Raw genomic sequence first — 18,869 nt, forward strand, 5'->3', positions numbered from 1 at the left:
ATTTTGAAAGCAAATTCATAATTCCGTGAGTGTCTAGCCAGGTTTTGGTTGCAAACTTTGTTTCTTCAGAAATATACTTCAGTGCCGAAACAACATTAACGTAAAGGGAAGTGGATGCATACCTGACCTCTCCGCCAAAGACCCTCCGTAATGCACAGTCTTTCACCCATCACTTAATTGATCTAATCTGAGACAATTATTTCAGCTTTCCAGCTCCAATCTTAGACTCCATCTGCTTGAGCCGTACATTGACCCTCAGATAAGATTCACAGAAGTTTGCACAGTTGTCTAGGAGGTTGAATAGATTCACATAAGCAATATTCACAGCACTGCGTCAGATAAATCCAAATTCAGAACAAGGGCTTGGTACAAATATGAATATGACCTGGGGAAGCCTTTTTGAGTCAAGCGGTAAAACCATTGTACTGCCCAGTCGTATTGGACCCACAATCTAGACTGTCTAAGACTTATTTCTTCATCAACTGGTGAACGGCCATCGACCTGAAACATTAACGTTCTTTCTCTCTCCATAGATGCTGCCTGACCTGCTGAGTGTTTCTAGCATTTTCTGTTTTTATTACCTATTTCTTTACGTCAATCCTATTTTCCTCAAGGGTTCTCTTAAGCAACTCAAACAAATCCTTTCTTTCACCTGATTGGAAGTTTGCAGAAGCAAGAAGCTGCACATGCACCTCTCTGTTGTTTCCATATCTAAGAATGACTGAGAATTGGTCTGTGGTGGTTATGTCTTGTGTGCTATCGACCTGGACAGAAATAATGTTAGCTTTTCTGATTTTCATCTGTGACCTAGTCTTGCACCGTGTTTAATGCTATCGATAATATAATTCACAAAAGTTTTGGAAAGGGAGGTGATTAAAGAGCCTTGGCATTTGGTTGATACTGTCGCTCCTTTCCTTTTTTCGCTCAGCTCAATTAAATTTTCAACATGCTTCCTAAGAGTTTTATCATATTTTGCAAGCAGTAAAACCAGTTCCAAAAAATTCTCTTGATCGCTATTTGGATCGTCAAGTTTGAATGCACCTTCATTTAAATCTGTTCCGTGAGAACTCACCACTCGTTTTCCAGTCAGTTTGGCTATTTCAGTAATGCGGTCTAAAACCTCACGTCATTCTGCAACCTTTTCTTTTTTCTCAAGCTGTACTGAACAAAGTTAAATTGATAGTATAATTTTGCTTTCTAACGATTGCAGCTTTACACGAACTTTCAAGTGATTTTTTCTTTTCTTGTTGCTGAATCCTAAGATACACATGTGTCCACTCGTTTGATCCACTGAGGTTTGCTTCTCCATGAGCCACACAGACTGTGCAAAATAATGCCGCCTTCTCAGTTGAGTATGGAACCCAAAACCGCTGGATTTAAAATCTTTGTCGGGCTTAAATACAGCCTCGGAACTAGGCAGCTCGGAGTGGTAAAAAAGAAAGACTTGCATTTATATAGCACCTTTCATGACCTCAGGATGTCCCAAAGCACTTTACAGCCAATAAAGTACTTTTGCAGTGTAGTCATTGTTGTAATGTAAGAAATGCGGCAGCCAATTTGTGCACAGCAAGCTCCCACCAACAGCAATGTGACAATGACCAGATAATCTTTTTTTAACCAGGACATCGGGAAGAACTCCTCAAAATAATGCCATGGAATCTTTTACGTTCACCTGAGAGGAAAGATGGGGCCTCGGTTTAACCTCTCATTTATAGGACGAATGCTCCGACAATGCTACACTCCCTCAGTGTCACTGAGTGTCAGCCTGGATAATGCGCTCAAGTCTCTGGAGTGCGACTTCAACCCATGACCTTCTGACATGGAGGTGAGAGTGCTACCCACTGAGCCGCAGCTGACAGCATGAAGTTCTGTGACATCTTTCGTCCTGGTAAACATATCCCTTGGACCATCACTAGATGTGGAACTCTTCAGATACAGCTGGCAAACTAGCATTAGCTGTTTGCCCTGAATTTTCTCTTGAGACCAAGTTGGGTTTGCTGACTTGTCTTCTGAGCTTCGAACGTCATCTGCGTCATCAATTTCAAACGTACGCAGAATTGTTAAAACGTAGAATACTTTGTCACAGGGGGTAGTTGAGGCAGAGACCACTGCACCTTTTAAGTAAAAAAATGGATAAATATTTTAAAAAGAGGAAGATAACAGGGCAATGGAGAGGCAGCAGCGCAGTGGGATTAGTTTTGGATCGCTCTATATAAACAGGCAGTACAGACATGATGGACCGAATAGCTCCCACTGTGCTATAAACTTCAATGGTTCCGGTGACTCCTACTGGAAAATGCATTTACGCAGATGAGGATAGGAACAGGAATAGCCTGGCAGCATTCATCATTTAGGTACTCACATGAAGAATTACCACAAGGTGATGTATGTATCAGAGAACTGCTTTCTCCTTTGAAACTGTACCCTAGTCATTACCTTCATGAGAAGAAAGAATGAGAGAAAACTGGATGAAAGTTTTAATTTCCCTCCATGATATTTAAAGTTCCTCCATGATATTAATATCTTAAGTACACTATTTCAATTTCATTTCCTTGAAAATGCACAATTTTTATTCACTTTTACTGGAGTGCTGCTTCTCTCGTATTGGGGGTGATTTTAAACCCCATGAACGGGTGGTTTGGGGGCGGGTGGGAGTTGAAAATAGTTGTTTTCTTGGGTCGCAACCACAAAATGTTTGAACTTTGCATTCCCAGTGGGAAGCCTGTACTTTTACGCACCGACGTTAAACCCGGAAATAAAGCCGGGTTGCGGTCGCGACCCAAGAAACAACTACTTTCAACTCCCACCCGCCTCCAACCCACCCGTTCTTGGGGTTTAAAATCACCCCCATTGTGTTTGTTGTGAAGGTTTCTAAATGCTGGCCTGATTTTATTAGTGACCTGGGGACCTGGAGCATTGCTGATTAATAGTCACGAGGACTATTATAATCCTTTGTGAACACATTACTGCAGGAATATTACGCAGCAGATTCAAACAATCTGTGTACAATTTTAGAGTACTTTTATCAAATACGCCATAAAAATCGAGGAACTGATCTTGGACTCTGTACAACTGTAAAATCTCAAAAGCGTTTTGCTGACAGCCTATCAGAAGTTTTTCTCTTTTCTGCTGATTCACATTGTTCAATATATCAAAAAGAAAAATTGTCTACACATGCTGAATAAATAGGCCATGAGGTCAAAGTCTGGAAAAGGTACAGCAAGTTTTAAATTTTTGTAAACAATTTTACAACACCAAGTTATAGTCCAGCAATTTTATTTTAAATTCACAAGCTTTCGGAGATTTTCTCCTTCCTCAGACAAACATTTGCCTGAGGAAGGAGAAAATCTCCGAAAGCTTGTGAATTTAAAATAAAATTGCTGGACTATAACTTGGTGTTGTAAAATTGTTTACAATTGTCAACCCCAGTCCATCACCGGCATCTCCACATCACAGCAAGTTTTAGGGTTAAGAAGGTTCTATCAATTTACTCCAGAACATAAATAAGATCACTTAAAATGGAATTTACAAGATGAATTATTAAAAAGTCTTTTCGGAGAAAAGTGCAACCTCAGCATTATAATGTGAGGGATCTTTTGAAATTTCAACATTAATCAATTTTTGTTGATGCTATCAGCACCTTCTCTGATGTAAAAAGGCAAATGGGCTTGCACGCAGCAAACAAGGTGATGAGAGCAAGTACATTATGTGCAAGGCTAACAAAAATTACAGATGTTTAAAAAAACTGAATTACCAACAATTTGACAAGTGATTTTGCAACCTGGTACACAGCTTTCACACACAGTTTCATTGAAAGGTCATGTTCAAAGTTAGCTGGAATGTCGTGGGTGGGGGCAGAAATGCAATGATGCTTGTTTTAAAACCAAATTAATGTGATTAGCAGTTATTCAAATTAACCAAAAGACTTTTCTCAAATTAGGTGCTAATTTCCAACCTTAGTCAAATCGCTTTACAGCCAATGAAGTACTTTTGAAGTGTAGTCATTGTTGTAATGTAGGAAAAATATTTATAATTAAGGAATATGGAATATGGGGAATTAGGATTAAAAAGATAGAACTGGCACGGCTAACAGAAATGGCTTGAGGGGCCAAATGGCCAAATCTTGTTCCTATTTCTGAAAGTATCAAACAAATGACAAAATTCACTGAATCTCATTCCTCAGTCACTACACTAAGGGAGCTAATAGTTGATATGCAGTGGAGCAGCTCACTATCATTTGAGTGCACTATACCAGTGAATGATAGGTCATGGATTTCACCCTACTGCGAGTTCCTGATTTGTTGTACCACCAGGAGTAGGAGTCAAGCAAAAGCAAGGTGCACATCCCCACGGAAAGGTAAGGAAAATCATAGAGTAGAGGTGATTTTAACCCTACCCGCTCAGCGAAATCTGTTGGGCGGGCAGTTAGAATTGGGCGGGTGAGTTACCTGCTGACGTCCTGCACCGATTCTGCCATCTTAAATTTTAACCTGATCTGCTGAACAGGCGGAAATGACACCCGCCTGAAGCCGGTGGGGTCCTTCTTTAAATATGCAGATCGCTGTCCTATGATGTCATCGGGTCGCGACTTTAATTTTCACTGTAGCTTAAGCAAGGAAACTGTTGAGGCTTTCCTGCCAAGGGAAGACAGCAGGAAGGGGACCTGGGACCAGAAGAGGCCCAAACAGGTAAGTTTTGTTGCTTTCCATGTGGGGCTAGGAGCAGCAGGAGTGCTCTTCCAGGCCCCAGAAGGAAAGTTTAGGCCTCTCCTGCCCCGGGCTTCACACCTTCCTCCCGATATGCCCTCCCTGTGATTACCTTATTGCCAACGACTTTTCCTTTAGTGCCGACTGATGGTTCCTGTCATCTGATAGTCCGCTCCTGTCCGTCGGCCAGCTGCTGCTTCCTGCCCGTTTTGGGCAGGCAGCCGACTGGGAACATTATGCCTGGACCTCATGATGCTGAGGTCGGGTAGGGGTTTAGCGCCTGCCAATACCCCTCCCCCCCTCTACCAGCCTACCTGATTCCTGCTCCTGGTTAAAATCGGGGCTAATGTGCCAACTTAGGTTCCTATTACACACCTCTTAATGTAGCTTTGGATGAGGCCTTTACATAACCAATTATCCACAAAATAGCACCAGGTGCAAAGATATCTAAAATAGGGTTGAAAATTGAATTTTTAAAAAATTATAACAATAATAAAGCCTATAATACCACAGCAAATTTATCCTTGCAACAATTTTTAAAACAAATATATCTCGAACAAGAAAGCAGCAACTCATTGAAAGCTCTGGAACCTTTTTTTTTTAGTTTTTTACATTACAACAAGATAACAAATACAACCAAATCAAAAGTTATGTTTCTCCAGACACTGTGGGGTGGATTTTGACCTGGGGTAGATTTTAAATTGGGCCAGTATTTGGGCCCAGACTCGGCACTACAAGCCCAGCCCGTGCCCAAACCAGGAGGCCCGAGGACGGATCGAAATTGTTCCGCTGCCCTCAGCAGTGAGCTGCTGGTGGTGGTTAGTCCTCCACAGGCAGCTCATCCGAGCAAAGACATCACGGTCGGGGGTGCCGCCGGTCGTGACTCCTATGGAGTCAGGGGAGCACAGGAACGTTTTTTTTAAGAACAATTTCCACCTACCTGTTGTTGCGGTCCACGGGGGTCACTGAAGAATCCTGGCCCAATGCCTGCCCATCTCATCGCCGTCAAATTTTGAAACGGGGTCCTTCAACAGACGTCGGACGCCTAATGAACATACATAAGGGGCCTAATGCCTGTTTTAGGCATCCATCCGGGAAACCAATGCCTGCGCAAATTGGGCGCTGACCGTTCCACAGCTAAATCGATTATGATCTGCGCCGGTTTTATGCCCGAAAACAGGCGCACACATACCAATTTAAACCCTTCTATTCCTGCTGGCGTCCTGAAGTTAACTCAACATAATGTGAAACATGCAATAATCTGCACATGGAGGACAGAACTCATCTAGTCCAAATCCTTGACAATCACCATTACATCACAAGCACCTTGTGAGTTATCAGAAAGAGAACTCATGAATCAGCATTAATTAATCAGTATCATATGACACAAACCCAAACACTTGGACTTCTAACTTGGAACTGGCAATCAAAGTGCTGATCTGAATATTACTGCAACACAATACAAATTCAACATTATGAACAGAATTCTGATTTATACACATTGCAATGAAAAACTTTTTCCTCTGACTTTTTCTCCCCACACCTCCGCTCACTGTTATGCTGTATGAAGTTTGTGGTATGTTACCAAGTGGATGAAGGTGGTATCAATGTGCCACATGAGGCCACTTCACTGGCATTCCATTACATTTTAGGTAGAATACCTATCAATATCACTGTGAAGCCCACCTCTGAGGGGACAGCTACTAATTATTTTTTACATTTATAAAGAATGTATTACCCCCATGAGGGCAGGACAGACTGATAGAGAAGATAGATAGAAATACACCACCACCCACTCCAAGCACCACAGGAATAGTGACACAAACCAAAAAAAATGTCGTAGCTCCTGTGCATCCCTGACTCATTCCCTTTCTCTCTCTTTCATTCTCTTTCTCTCTCTCTCTCTGTCACTCCCTCTATAGCTGTATTTATATAATTGTTTGGGGCCTGAGATATTGAAGCTGATTTTACAAATCCCCATGACCAGCAGAGAAGGCTCCCAGTCAGTAGCACGTATTCAGAAAATCGACCCTGTTGTTTGAGGCCAGGTTCAGTGATATGTAGCTCTGTAGTTTGGCTTCCAGTAACTTAAAGTGCTACTCAGCATGGAGCACAAGCACTGATTTGATTCAAATTGTTTTGCTCAATTATATACACTATGGAGACTACCAAGACATACCTGATTATGCCCTCTCATCAACTCATCATGCCCTCTCTCCTCTGAGTTCATTGCCCTCCTATCCTCCCTTAATCCCTCCCTCCATATAAACTTCCCTACCCCTATTCACGGCCACCCCTTCAACCTTGCTATCTCACATGGCCTCTCAATCACAGACAAGACCATCTCTGATCTCTTCCTTGTATCCCTCTCCACTCACATCCCCCTTCCCCCTCCCAATCCCACTTCCTTCTGTGTCCGTCCCTGGAGAAAACTCTGCCCCAAGTCATTTATAACAGCACTTTCAAATTCCCAACTACCTAGCCTTTGGCCCTCCATTCACCACGACATTTCTGCAGCTACCAATCTGCTCGATTACACCCTCATCTCCATCTTTGATGCTCTTGTCACCATTACTCTCTCTCACCCTCATCATCTCTCCCGGTATGGCCCTCATCTCCGCTCCCTTAAGTCCAAGGGATGCAGACTTGAAAGTTTCTGGTGGACAACTGCTTTAGTCATTCATCGCCAGATCTGGCTGGACCACATAAAGCACTATCGGGTCCTGTTCTCCTCTGCCAAAACCGCTCACTATTCCAAGATCATCCTGGAATGCAAAGATAACCCCCCAGCTTCTGTTCTCCACTACAAACCATCTTCTTAAACCCCTCTCTCCGCCTCCTCACTCCTCACCTCCAACAACAAATGCGAGGAGCTCATGGACTTCTTTGTCAATAAGATTGAAACCATCCATTTCGCTGCCTCTGCCACATCCCTTCCCTTCCCCTAGCCTACCAAGCCAAACTTCCCCTAAGGTTCCCCCCCACCCGAGCTCTGAACTCACATCTTTCTCTAATTTCTCTCCTATCTCCCCTCATGCCCTCTCCGAGCTCATCTTGTCCATCAGTCCCACTTCCTGCTCCTTCGAACCTATTCCCACCAAATTGCTGACCACCCAACTTCCCTTCCTGGCCCCCATGTTAGCCGATATTGTTAACAGTTATCTGTCCTCAGGTATTATCCCCCTCCCCTTCATATCTGCCATCATCACTCCCTCCTCAAGAAACCTTCCCCTTGACCCCTCTGTCCTTGCAAACTACCACCCCATCACCAACCTTCCTTTCCTCTCCAAAGTTCCTTTACAAATCCTGCCCATCTTTCCCACAACTCCATGTTTGAATCCTTCCAATCAGGTTTCCGCCCCTGCCACAGCACTGAAACAGCCCTTATCAAAGTCACAAAAGACATTCAGCTGCCTCTGCCGCTTCCCTCCATTCTCCTAGCCCAACAAGCCAAACAGCTTCTACAAGTGTGTGAAAAGGAAGAGAGTAGCAAAGGTAAACGTGGGTCCCTTAGAGGCTGAGACAGGAGAAATTATAATGGGGAATAAGGAAATGGCAGAGACATTAAACAAATATTCTGTATCTGACTTCACAGTAGAAGACACAAAAAACATACCTGAAATAGGGGGGAACCAAGGATCTAATGAGAGTGAGGAATTTAAAGTAACTAATATTAGTAAAGAAAAAGTATTGGAGAAATTAATTGGACTAAAAGCAATCAAATCCCCTGGGCCTGATGGCCTACATCCTACAGGTTAAGTGAGTGGGCAAGAAGATGGCAGATGGAGTATAATGTGGGGAAATGTGAGGTTATTCACTTTGGTAGGAAGAATAGAAAAACAGAATATTTTTTAAATGGTGAGAAACTATTGAATGTTAGTATTCAAAGAGATTTGGGTGTCCTTGTACACGAAACATAGAAAGTTAACATGCAGGTACAGCAAGCAATTAGGAAAGCAAATGGTATGTTGGCCTTTATTGCAATGGGGTTGGAGTACAAGAGTAAGGAAGTCTTGCTACAATTCTACAGGGCTTTGGTGAGATCACACCTGAAGTACTGTGTACATTTTTGTCTCCTTACCTAAGGAAGGATATCCTTAGAGGTGGTGCAACGAAAGTTCACTAGATTGATTGCTGGGATGAGAGGGTCGTCGTATGAAGAGAGATTGAGTAGAATGGACCTATACCGTCTGGAGTTTAGAAGAATGAGAGGTGATCTCATTGAAACATATAAGATTCTGAGAGGGCTTGACAGGTGGATGCTGACAGGATGTTTCCCCTGGCTGGAGAGTCCAGAACTAGGGGGGCATAGTCTCAGGATAAGGGGTTGGCCATTTAGGACTGAGATGAGGAGAAATTTCTTCACTCAAAGGGTTGTGAGTCTTTGGAATTCTCCACCCCAGAGGGCTGTGGATGCTCAGTCATTGACTATATTCAAGGCTGAGATCGATAGATTTTTGGATTCTAAGGGAATCAAGGGATATGGGGCTCAGGCTGGAAAGTGGAGTTGAGGTTGAAGATCAGCCATGATCTTATTGAATGGTGGAGCAGGCTCGAAGGGCCATGAGGCCTGCTCCTGCTCCTATTTCTTGTGTTCCAATGTTCTAAGTGACTGTGACCATGGTAAACTATCCCTCCTCATCCTTCTCGACCTCTCTGCAGCCTTTGACATAGTTGACCACACCATAGAATCATAGAACAATATAGTACAGAAGGAGGCCATTCGGCCTATCGTGCCTGTGCCAACTCTTTAAAAGAGCTATCCAATTAGTCCCATTCCCGTGCCCTTTCCCCATAGCCTGCAAAATTTCCCCCTTCAAGTATTTATCTAATTCCCTGGTACCATTCTAGTAAATCTCCTCTGCACCCTCTCTAAGGTTTTGACCTCCTTCCTAAAGTGTGGTACCCAGAATTGAACACAATACTCCAGCTGGGGTGTAACCAGTATTTTATAAAGGTTTAGCATAATGTCCTTGCTTTTGTACTCTATACCTGTATTTATAAAGCCAAGGATCCCGTATGCTTTTTTAACGATCTTCTCAACTTGTCCTGCCACCTTCAAAGATTTGTGTACCTATACCCCCAGGTCTCTCTGTTCCTGCACCCTCTTTAAAATTGTACCATTTAGTTTATATTGCCTCTGCTCATTCCTCCTACCAAAATGTATCACTTCACACTTCTCTGCGTTAAATTTAATCTGGCATGTAACTGCCCATTTCCCCAATCTGTCTATGTCCTCCTGAAGTCTGTTACTATTCTCCTTATTGTTTACTACATTTCCGAGTTTCGTGTCATCTGCAAGCTTTGAAATTATACCCAAGACCGGGTCATTAATGTATATCAAAAAGAGCAGTGGTCCTAATACCGACCCCTGGGGAACTGTATACTTCCCCCCAGTCTGAAAAACAACTGCTCACCATTACTCTCTGCTTTCTGTCCCTTAGCCAATTTTGTATCATGCTGCCACTGTCCCTTTAATCTCATGGGCTTCAATGTTGCTAACAAGTCTATTATGTGGTACTATATCAAACGCCATCAACCGCACTACCCTCATCAGCCCTCTCCGTTACTTCACCAAAGAACTCAATCAAGTTAGTAAAGGACTGAATGTCCAAAGTGGTAACCTCCTGTCGTCCAGCTGGGTGGGGCTGCTCTTGCCTGATTCTATTCTTATCTATCCAGTCATAGCCAGAGAATCACCTGCAATGGCTTCTCTTCCCGCTCTTGCACCCTTACCTCTGGAATCCCCCAAGGAATTATCCTTGTCCCCCTCCTATTTCTCATCTACACACTGCCCCTCGGTGACATCATCCGAAAACACATCAGGTTCCACATGTACGCTGATGACACCCAGCTCTACCTCACTACCACCTCTCTCGACCCCTCCACTCTTTCTGATTTGTCATGCTGCTTGCCTGACATTCAGTACTGGATGAGCAGAAATTTCCTCCAACAAAATATTGGGAAGACCGAAGCCATTGTCTTCTTTCTCCTGGCCACTCTCTGAAGTTGAACCAGACCGTTCGCAACCTTGGCATCCTATTTGACCCTGAGATGAGCTTCCGACCCACATATTCACTCCATCACCAAGACCGCCTACTTCTATCTCCACAACATCATCTGTTTCTGCTCCTGCCTCAGCTCATCAGCTGCTGAAACCGTCGTCCATGCCTTTGTTACCTCTAGACTTGACTATTCCAATGCTCTCCTGGCCGGCCTCCCATCTTCCACCCTCCATAAACTTGAGTGCATCCAAAACTCTGCTGCCCGTATCCTAACTCACCCCAAGTCCCGTTCTCCCATCACCCCTGTGCTCGCTGACCTACATTGGCTCCAAGTCCGGGAACACCTCGATTTTAAAATTCTTATCCTTGTTTTCAAATCCCTCCATGTCCTCGCTCCTCCCTTTCTCTGTAACCTCCTCCAGCCCTACAACCCTCCGAGATCTCTGAGCTCCTCCAATTCTTGCCTCTTGCGCATCCCCGATTTTAATCTCTTCACCAATGGCAGCCGAGACTTCAGCTGCCTAGGCCCTAAGCTCTGGAATTCCCTCCCTAAACCTCTCGGCCTCTCTACCTCACTCTCTTCCTTTAAGATGCTCCTTAAAACCTACCTCTTTGATCCAGCTTTTGGTCACCTGTCCTAATTTCTCCATTTGTGGCTCGGTTTCAAGTTTTGTTTGGTAACACTCCTGTGAAGCACCTTCAGATGTTTTACTACATTAAAGGCGTGATATAAATGCAAGTTGTTATATATATTGTTAAGTCGGATTCCAGCATGTGGCCTGCTGTATTCGATAGATAATGGGTGGAACGTTCAAATTCAGTGGCGGTGTAAAACAGATAGCAGATCCGTCACATGTTATACACCCACTCAATTTTCCTTTCCATTGAAATCCATTTAAAATTGGTAATAAAAAGAAAAAGGATGTTTGGGTCTGGCCTGACAGAGCTGGGCTGTGAGACCACAAGAACTCCAGTCAGATTGCATTCAAAATTGTTACACTTGTGTGGCTAAATAACAGAGTTCATCTATTTTGAGTTCTGAATACATTTTCAGAATATTGCACAGATTGATTTCAACAGTTTCCACAGCATGATTCACCAATGATACCAAATAGGGGGATGGCAAACTGTGAGGAAGAATGCAGAATATTGCAGGAGGACATAGATGGCTTAGCAGCGTGGGTGCCAGACACAATTCATTACAGAGAAATGTGAAGTAGTATATTTTGGGAAAAAGAATAGTGAAAGGAAACTTACCCTAAATAGTAAGATCGTTAACAGCAGAGAGATATAAGGGTGCAGATACAAATAACTGGTGGAATTGCAGGTGGAAAAGCCCATAAAAAGGCGAATAAGATTCTGGCTTTTATATATAAGGGCATTGAATATTAAAGCAAGGGAGTGATGTTCAATTTGCACAAGATCACAATTAGACCACAGCTGATGTATTACCAGGGTTGTAAGGGTATACGCAGGTACATTCACTACACGGAGTATATACACTTTTTTTCTTTTTGGAGGCAAGATTATGCTCACTTTGTGGCAGCATGTAGTTCAATGTGTACTGAGTGTAGCCACTTTTCATTTTTGGAGGCAAAGGTGTGAATGAGGATAAAACACAGCAAGAATGAAATTCCACAGGGATTCCACCGGTCTACCAATGTAATGCCAGCAGAACCCCCAGTGAAATGGCAGAAACAACCATTTCTGCCATTTCCCTGGGGGTTCGGCTGGTCACCCACCAAAGTTAAGGCAGGAGACCAGTGGAACCTCTGCGAAATTTCAGCCCCAGTCCTCATCTTCCACATAGAAAAACACATTGGCCTGAATTTCCTTTTGCTGTGTTTTTCCTGCTGCGAGTTCTGCCCACCAATTTGACCCTGTGGTAATCCCAGTCCATTTTTCTGGGGCAGAGCTAATTTAATATTCAGGGAGGAGCTGGCAGTGGTATCGCCATTCCTAAGTGGCTGATCAACACTGAGAGGAAATGTATAAAGCCCTGCTGCTGCTTTTAGTGGGAGATGACTTTTGGAGGTCATGGCAGCACACACATCAAACTGCAGCTAGGTCTGAGGAGAAGCAGCTTATGGTACGGCAGCAGTAGTAAGCCCCAAAATTCACTAATGCCTGTGTGAAAGTTGTTCAGACAAAAAAAAAGGACAAGGAGGGACTGACTCCTTAGCACATAGGAGAGGAAGCCCAACAAGAAGGTGATGCAATATCAAAGGAGGTGGCGATAGCAGTCTTGTTCATCATCCTAACTTCTTCCTGCTGCTCAAGAGGGCCTTGTCCTACTTTCTCTTCCTCGCTCTTCTTTTTCCTTTTTGGAAATGGAAAAAAAATCACACGTTCTCCTGAGACTGAGGTTGAAGCATGCTGGAATAGATTAGAAAGAGTTTTATTCTGCATCTGGCTGTGATGTACCTGACCTGTCAGTGACATGCTGACACTGGGTGCCTGAAATGAGAAGAGTTCCATTCCCCAGCACTAACACCCGTCACCTTGAAAAAACAGGCTTGATTTCATATCTCATCTGAAAGACAGCTCCTAACAATATAGCATTTCCTGACTACTACACTGAGGTGTCAGCCTAGATGATGTATTTAAGTTCTGGATTAGGCTTGAACCCACAACCTTCTAACTCATAGCAAATGCGCTGCCAACTGAGCCAAGCTAATACTATTAAAGGGGTCATGTCATTGAAGAAGATATCTAACAAGACAAATATTTCCCTTGGTCAAACTGGGGGTCTGAGCATAGGGCAGAGCAGTCAGTCCACTCTTTTTTTCAGATAGTAGTCTGCAGACTTGGAAATTATGGACATGCACCAGGACACTATTTCACCAAACCACCTTATTCCAAATTTGCACACCAAAAATCTTTTTTTTTCTTTATACTTTTGCAGGCTGCCCATTCTGTAGTGGTTATGTTGCCTCCCACACTAACCATGCACTCAGACAGTACAGTCAGCACTTATTGCTTTATATATCACCTCATGATAGATTTTATTGCTTTATTAGGAAGGAAAGTTCAATGACTTCTCTGTGTGGAATATTCAGTTAATTCTGGAAGTTTACAGCAGTTAATATGAGTGCTCACATCTGTTTTGATAATGTATCTCAAGCCTCCTTCCCGCCCTTTGGAACCATGAGACAACAGCTGAGAGGTCTAGAAAGAGCCAAAAGAAGTGAAACTGTGAATCAGAACTTCTTGAGTCAGGAATTGTGGTCACAAACCTGCATTGTACAATGCAGGACCCTGCTCAACAAATGTGGTTTAAAAGTTGATAGCATTTGGCACAGACAACATTATCATTGGAGTAACAGAGTAGCAACATGGTAATGCCAAAAATGTTCAAATTGAGATTTGGCTGTCTCAAGATGTCAATGACTGTCATTCATATGGTTAAGCTATTTGTAGGAATTTGTTGGACGATGTAACAAGGTTTGTTACTACTCCATATTTCCTTAAATCATTTACCATTGTTACCATGCTTTTGTTACCTCCAGAAATGTACCGTCTGGCCCTAGTAAAGCGGTGACTAGTTTTACATTAAAGTGGTACTGATACCAGCTTTACAATTAGTTTAAAATATAAGTAGCAATGTTTACGCGTCACATCTAAATCGTTTAATTTGGTTTTATTCTCTTTGTTAAAACGCTTGCATTAAATAGACTGAAAAAGAATGAAAGCGACTGTTTGTTCTGAGAGTGAGTTAAATGGTAACGTCCTGGTGTAAGTAAACTCTAGTCCTGGAAAATATCCCTCTTTCTAATCTGTTTGTATATTTTACTAGTCTTTGTGGGCTGTTCCTAAATGAAACTAGCATAAGGGAAAACTAATGTGAAGAACTGTTTATATAGAGGGAAACTAATAATAATGTTTAGCTACACGACTTTTCATTCTATAATAACATATGCAGTTTTAGTGAAAGTGAATAACAAGAGGAGGACGGAAAAAAAGCAAACAAACAAATGTTTTGATATGTCGCCTAATTGATGTTTTGAGTGCTGTGCGAAAACTCTTCCCGGAATCTGATGGAGTGTAATTCTAAGTGTATCAATGAACGTAGAATCGGAGAAGTCCCTGCCAATTGGTTTCCATGTACTTTTCTCAATTGAACGTTCCTCTGCGGACAACAACAAATGCATTGAATTTACACTAAAACCACCCGAACCCATATATACTTGCAGGAGCAGCTGTCAGCACAGACTGGCACAGCAAGAGTAAAGGGTCATCTCAAAGCGCGAATGCATACATGTTATTAAAAAAAAACTGGCCCAGCCCTTTAAAATTGTGACATCTCTCTCTGTCTCTCTAGCAGTTTCTCGATCCTAGCTGCAGTAAGTCAGTCTGAAGCAGGAGCAGTCCATTAGATGGTAAACCAAAATAAGCAGCGACCAGGAGCGGCAGCATACTGACCTTTTTCGTACATGCAGGGTAAATGTCTGATCTTAGTGCTGCCGCCTGCGTGATTTTTTAAAAAGGGAAATCATTGTTTTTCAAGGATTCAAAAACTATCGCATCATAAATTCCTAAATGCTGGACCGTTTCCAGGGTTGTTCCGATACGTCAAATACATCAACATGTTTAAAAATCTGCCATCCAGCCACATTAATGAATGTTGCTGACAGGTTTAGCTCCGTTTTGTTTGCCTATAATTAACATACTTGACATCCACAAATAATCTTAAACTATTTTCAAATATATCATCACCGCCGGTACAAAAAACACCAGGGAATATAGCCTTCTAAGGCAAGTTTACGCACAGCTGTGAATTATTATTCCATCGTGATTTTATAGAGTAAACTGTAAATTTGAGTTGCTGGTACTGTCAGTGCAGTTTAATTTTTTAACCTGGATACTTCTGCCTGGTAAAAGGGTCTACCTGAAACGTTAACCATTTTCCTTTCTCCAGAGATGCTTCTTGACCTGCTGACTATTTCCAGCATTTTCTGTTTTTGTTTCAGATTTCCAGTACCTGCAGTATTTTGCTTATCGTTTCTGTGTGGTGTTATATTTTGTTTTAAATGACTTGGTGGGAATAAAATGATCGATTGGGTTAAGTAGGTTCTTGGACTGTACAAGGTGTCACTCCACCAGCTTCAGTACTTTGAACACAAATCTAATTGGTGAGTTATGTCCTATTCTTTTACAACGAAAACAAAATAAATATATAGAATACGTGAAATAAAGAGGAATGTAAAAAAAATAAAGGCTATTATTGCAAACACTGAAAATGCTGAGATTCCTTGATTAAAAACATTTCTGGTGAGGTACTCCTGTGGAGGAGGATGATACAAATACCCACTCTCTCTCTTTCTTTTTTAAAGGACTCTTGGAGGTTATATGAGCAACTTATGTTTTATTCTATATAATTCTCACGTCAGAACTTGGAAACCCCTCTGGACCATCACTTTCCATTCAATGTTCACCCGCAGTCTTGCACTTTGCATTCCAGTTCAATATTTTTTTCCAGTTCAATACTCTAAATACATTGGGATCGATTTTAACTTATGAACTGCTGCTAGGTGGACTGCACCAACAGCCACCCATTCCAGGAGCGTAGAGGCCGCAACCATTTTGACGTCCGGGCCTCACTTAAATGGAACTGGTGAGTTGCGGGTGCCAAAGATATTAAGGGGAACAGATAGGGTGGATAGAGAGAAACTATTTCCGCTGGTTGGGGATTTTAGGAGTAGGGGGCACAGTCTAAAAATTAGAGCCAGACCTTTCAGGAGCGAGATTAGAAAACATTTCTACACAGAAAGGGTTGTAGAAGTTTGGAACTCTCTTCCGTAAACGGCAATTGATACTAGCTCAATTGCTAAATTTAAATCTGAGATAGATAGCTTTTTGGCAACCAAAGGTATTAAGGGATATGGGCCAAAGGCAGGTATATGGAGTTAGATCACAGATCAGCCATGATCTTATCAAATGGCGGAGCAAGCACGAGGGGCTGAATGGCCTACTCCTGTTCCTATGTTCCTATGTTCCAAACATGGAGTCACATTGAATCTGCAGCACAGAAACAGGACATTCGGCCCAACTGATCTATGCTGGCATTTATGCTCCACACAAGCCTCCTCCCTCCCTACTACATCTAACCCTATCAGCATACCCATCTATTCCTTTCTCCCTCGTGCTTATCTAACTTCCCCTTAAATGCATCTATGCTATTTGCCCCAACTACTCCTTGTGGTGGCACATTCCACATTCTAACCACTTTTTAAGCAAAGAAGTTTCTCCCGAATTCCCTATTGGATTTATTAGTGACTATCTCATATTTATGAGCTCTAGTTTTGGACTCCACCACAAGTGGAATCATTTTCTCTACCTCTACCCTATCATTATCTTAAAGACCTCTATCGGGTCACCCCGAGAGAAAAGAGCCACAGCCTGTTCAGCCTTTTCTGATAAGTATATCCTCTCAGTTGTGGTATCATCCTTCTGAATCTCTTTTGCACCTTTTCCAATGCCTATATATCCTTTTTATATTATGGAGACCAAAACTGTGCACAGTACTCCAAGTGTGGTCTAACCAAGGTACTATACAAGTTTAACAGGCGCCCTGATACATGAGGCCGGCCCAATATCGGGTGGCAGGGTAAGTTGGGTGGGGGGGTGTGGGGTGTTGTTGCAATTGTGGAGGGCGGGGAGCCCCTGGGCGGCACTGCTCCAGATTATTTTTGTGGGGTCCAGAGGAGCGATGTTGGGTGGATGAAAAAGAGATGGGTCTGAAGTTCCGCACAACCAGACAGGACATTGTGGTTTTGAATGACTCAGCCTGAGAGCGTGGCTGGAGGGGGGGATGAAATCAGTGCAAGGGTGCAGAGTTTGGGGTGAGAGCTGACAGTCTTTCCGATGCATACTGAATTGAACTCCTGCTGAACAGCCTGAATGGAAATAGCTTGGAGAACAGATTTATTTGGAACTGGACAGAAGCACCCACCAAATATTTTGTCGCCCGCTTGCTGAAATCTATCAGCAGTAATCTTACAGTCAGTAGTGTCCCTTTTACAACAACAACTTGCATTTAAATAGCACCTTTAATGTAGTAAAACATCCCAAGGCACTTCACAGGACCGTTATCAAATAAAATTTGACACCGAGCCACATAAGGAAATATTAGGACAGGTGACGAGATAGGTTTTAAGGAGTGTCTTAAAAGAGGAGAGAGAGGTTGAGAGGCGGAGAGGTTTAGGGAGGGAATTACTGACAATAATTGCACTTTACAACTTTGTTGGGACATCAGTGTTTGGGGTGTGTTAAATCCATCATGGGTTCTCTATTTCTGTAGGGTTTCCTCTCCATATTTGGTTTTTCTTGATATTATGTGGTAAATTTTTCGAGATAGCACTCCCAGTGCAAAGCTTTGCTCATCGGGAGGGAAAATTGAAAATTTGAGAACAGAGGTCACCACAGATGATTCATGGCCCTTCCAATTTTCTTGTTATTAATTTAAATGCCAAAAAAAATTAGTACGACTGCAAGTAAGGCTCCTCACCGGGAGTGCTAACTCATTAAATTTACCGCTATATTTTGGTTGAAGTGTTTTCTCAGTCTGCCCCCGATTTTCAACGGGCCAAAATTTGCTCCCTCTGCTGACTGCTACTGCTAGCTTCATGCTGCCATCTTTACGTTATTGCCTTCCTGAGGGTTAATTTCTAGTGTAACTATAATCTCTCAGACAGCCTCTTGTCTTATAGTCCCACCAGAATATGATCACAAATCATTTCATTATGGAGGGTACCTGACCACAGTGGTCCATCAGATGTTGTAGATGCTATAACAAAACTGACTACAGTTTTCTTTTCTTCCTGCTTTCTATGGCTCAGTTTAGGTCTTTCAAAAATTCTCTGTGCGCCATAAATTGCTTTTCCAATTAATCCAATACTGTTTTATAATTTCCCTGATCATTCTCAGATAGTTGAAAAGAGCACAAAATATTCTCAGTTTGAAACCACTTTATCCATATTGGCTATTCTTTTGGCTTTTTGAATTTTGAACAAATGTCGAAAAAAGCCATTTATCCATTTTTATAAATATAGTCCTTTCTATTCTTACCCATTTTTATACCTTTTCTCCCTCATTTTTTCTCTTGTCGTGTCCATGCAAACTTTCTTTTTTAGTTTTCCATAATATAATTATTTTAACA

The 18,869-nt window shown here is 42.4% G+C and overlaps 1 long non-coding RNA gene across 1 annotated transcript in view; it reads right to left on the reverse strand.

Moving 5' to 3' along the window:
* The window catches only part of LOC137324474 (uncharacterized), a 29,650-nt gene extending 18,235 nt beyond the window's left edge, over positions 1-11,415 (reverse strand). Inside the window, exon 1 of the long non-coding RNA XR_010963623.1 lies at positions 11,320-11,415. This is a non-coding gene — a long non-coding RNA (uncharacterized lncRNA). The remainder of the gene's footprint in view (positions 1-11,319) is intronic.
* Between the last annotated feature and the right edge of the window lie 7,454 nt (positions 11,416-18,869).

Source organism: Heptranchias perlo, chromosome 8 (genome assembly GCF_035084215.1).
Source record: "Heptranchias perlo isolate sHepPer1 chromosome 8, sHepPer1.hap1, whole genome shotgun sequence".
Classification (NCBI taxonomy): Eukaryota; Metazoa; Chordata; class Chondrichthyes; order Hexanchiformes; family Hexanchidae; genus Heptranchias; species Heptranchias perlo.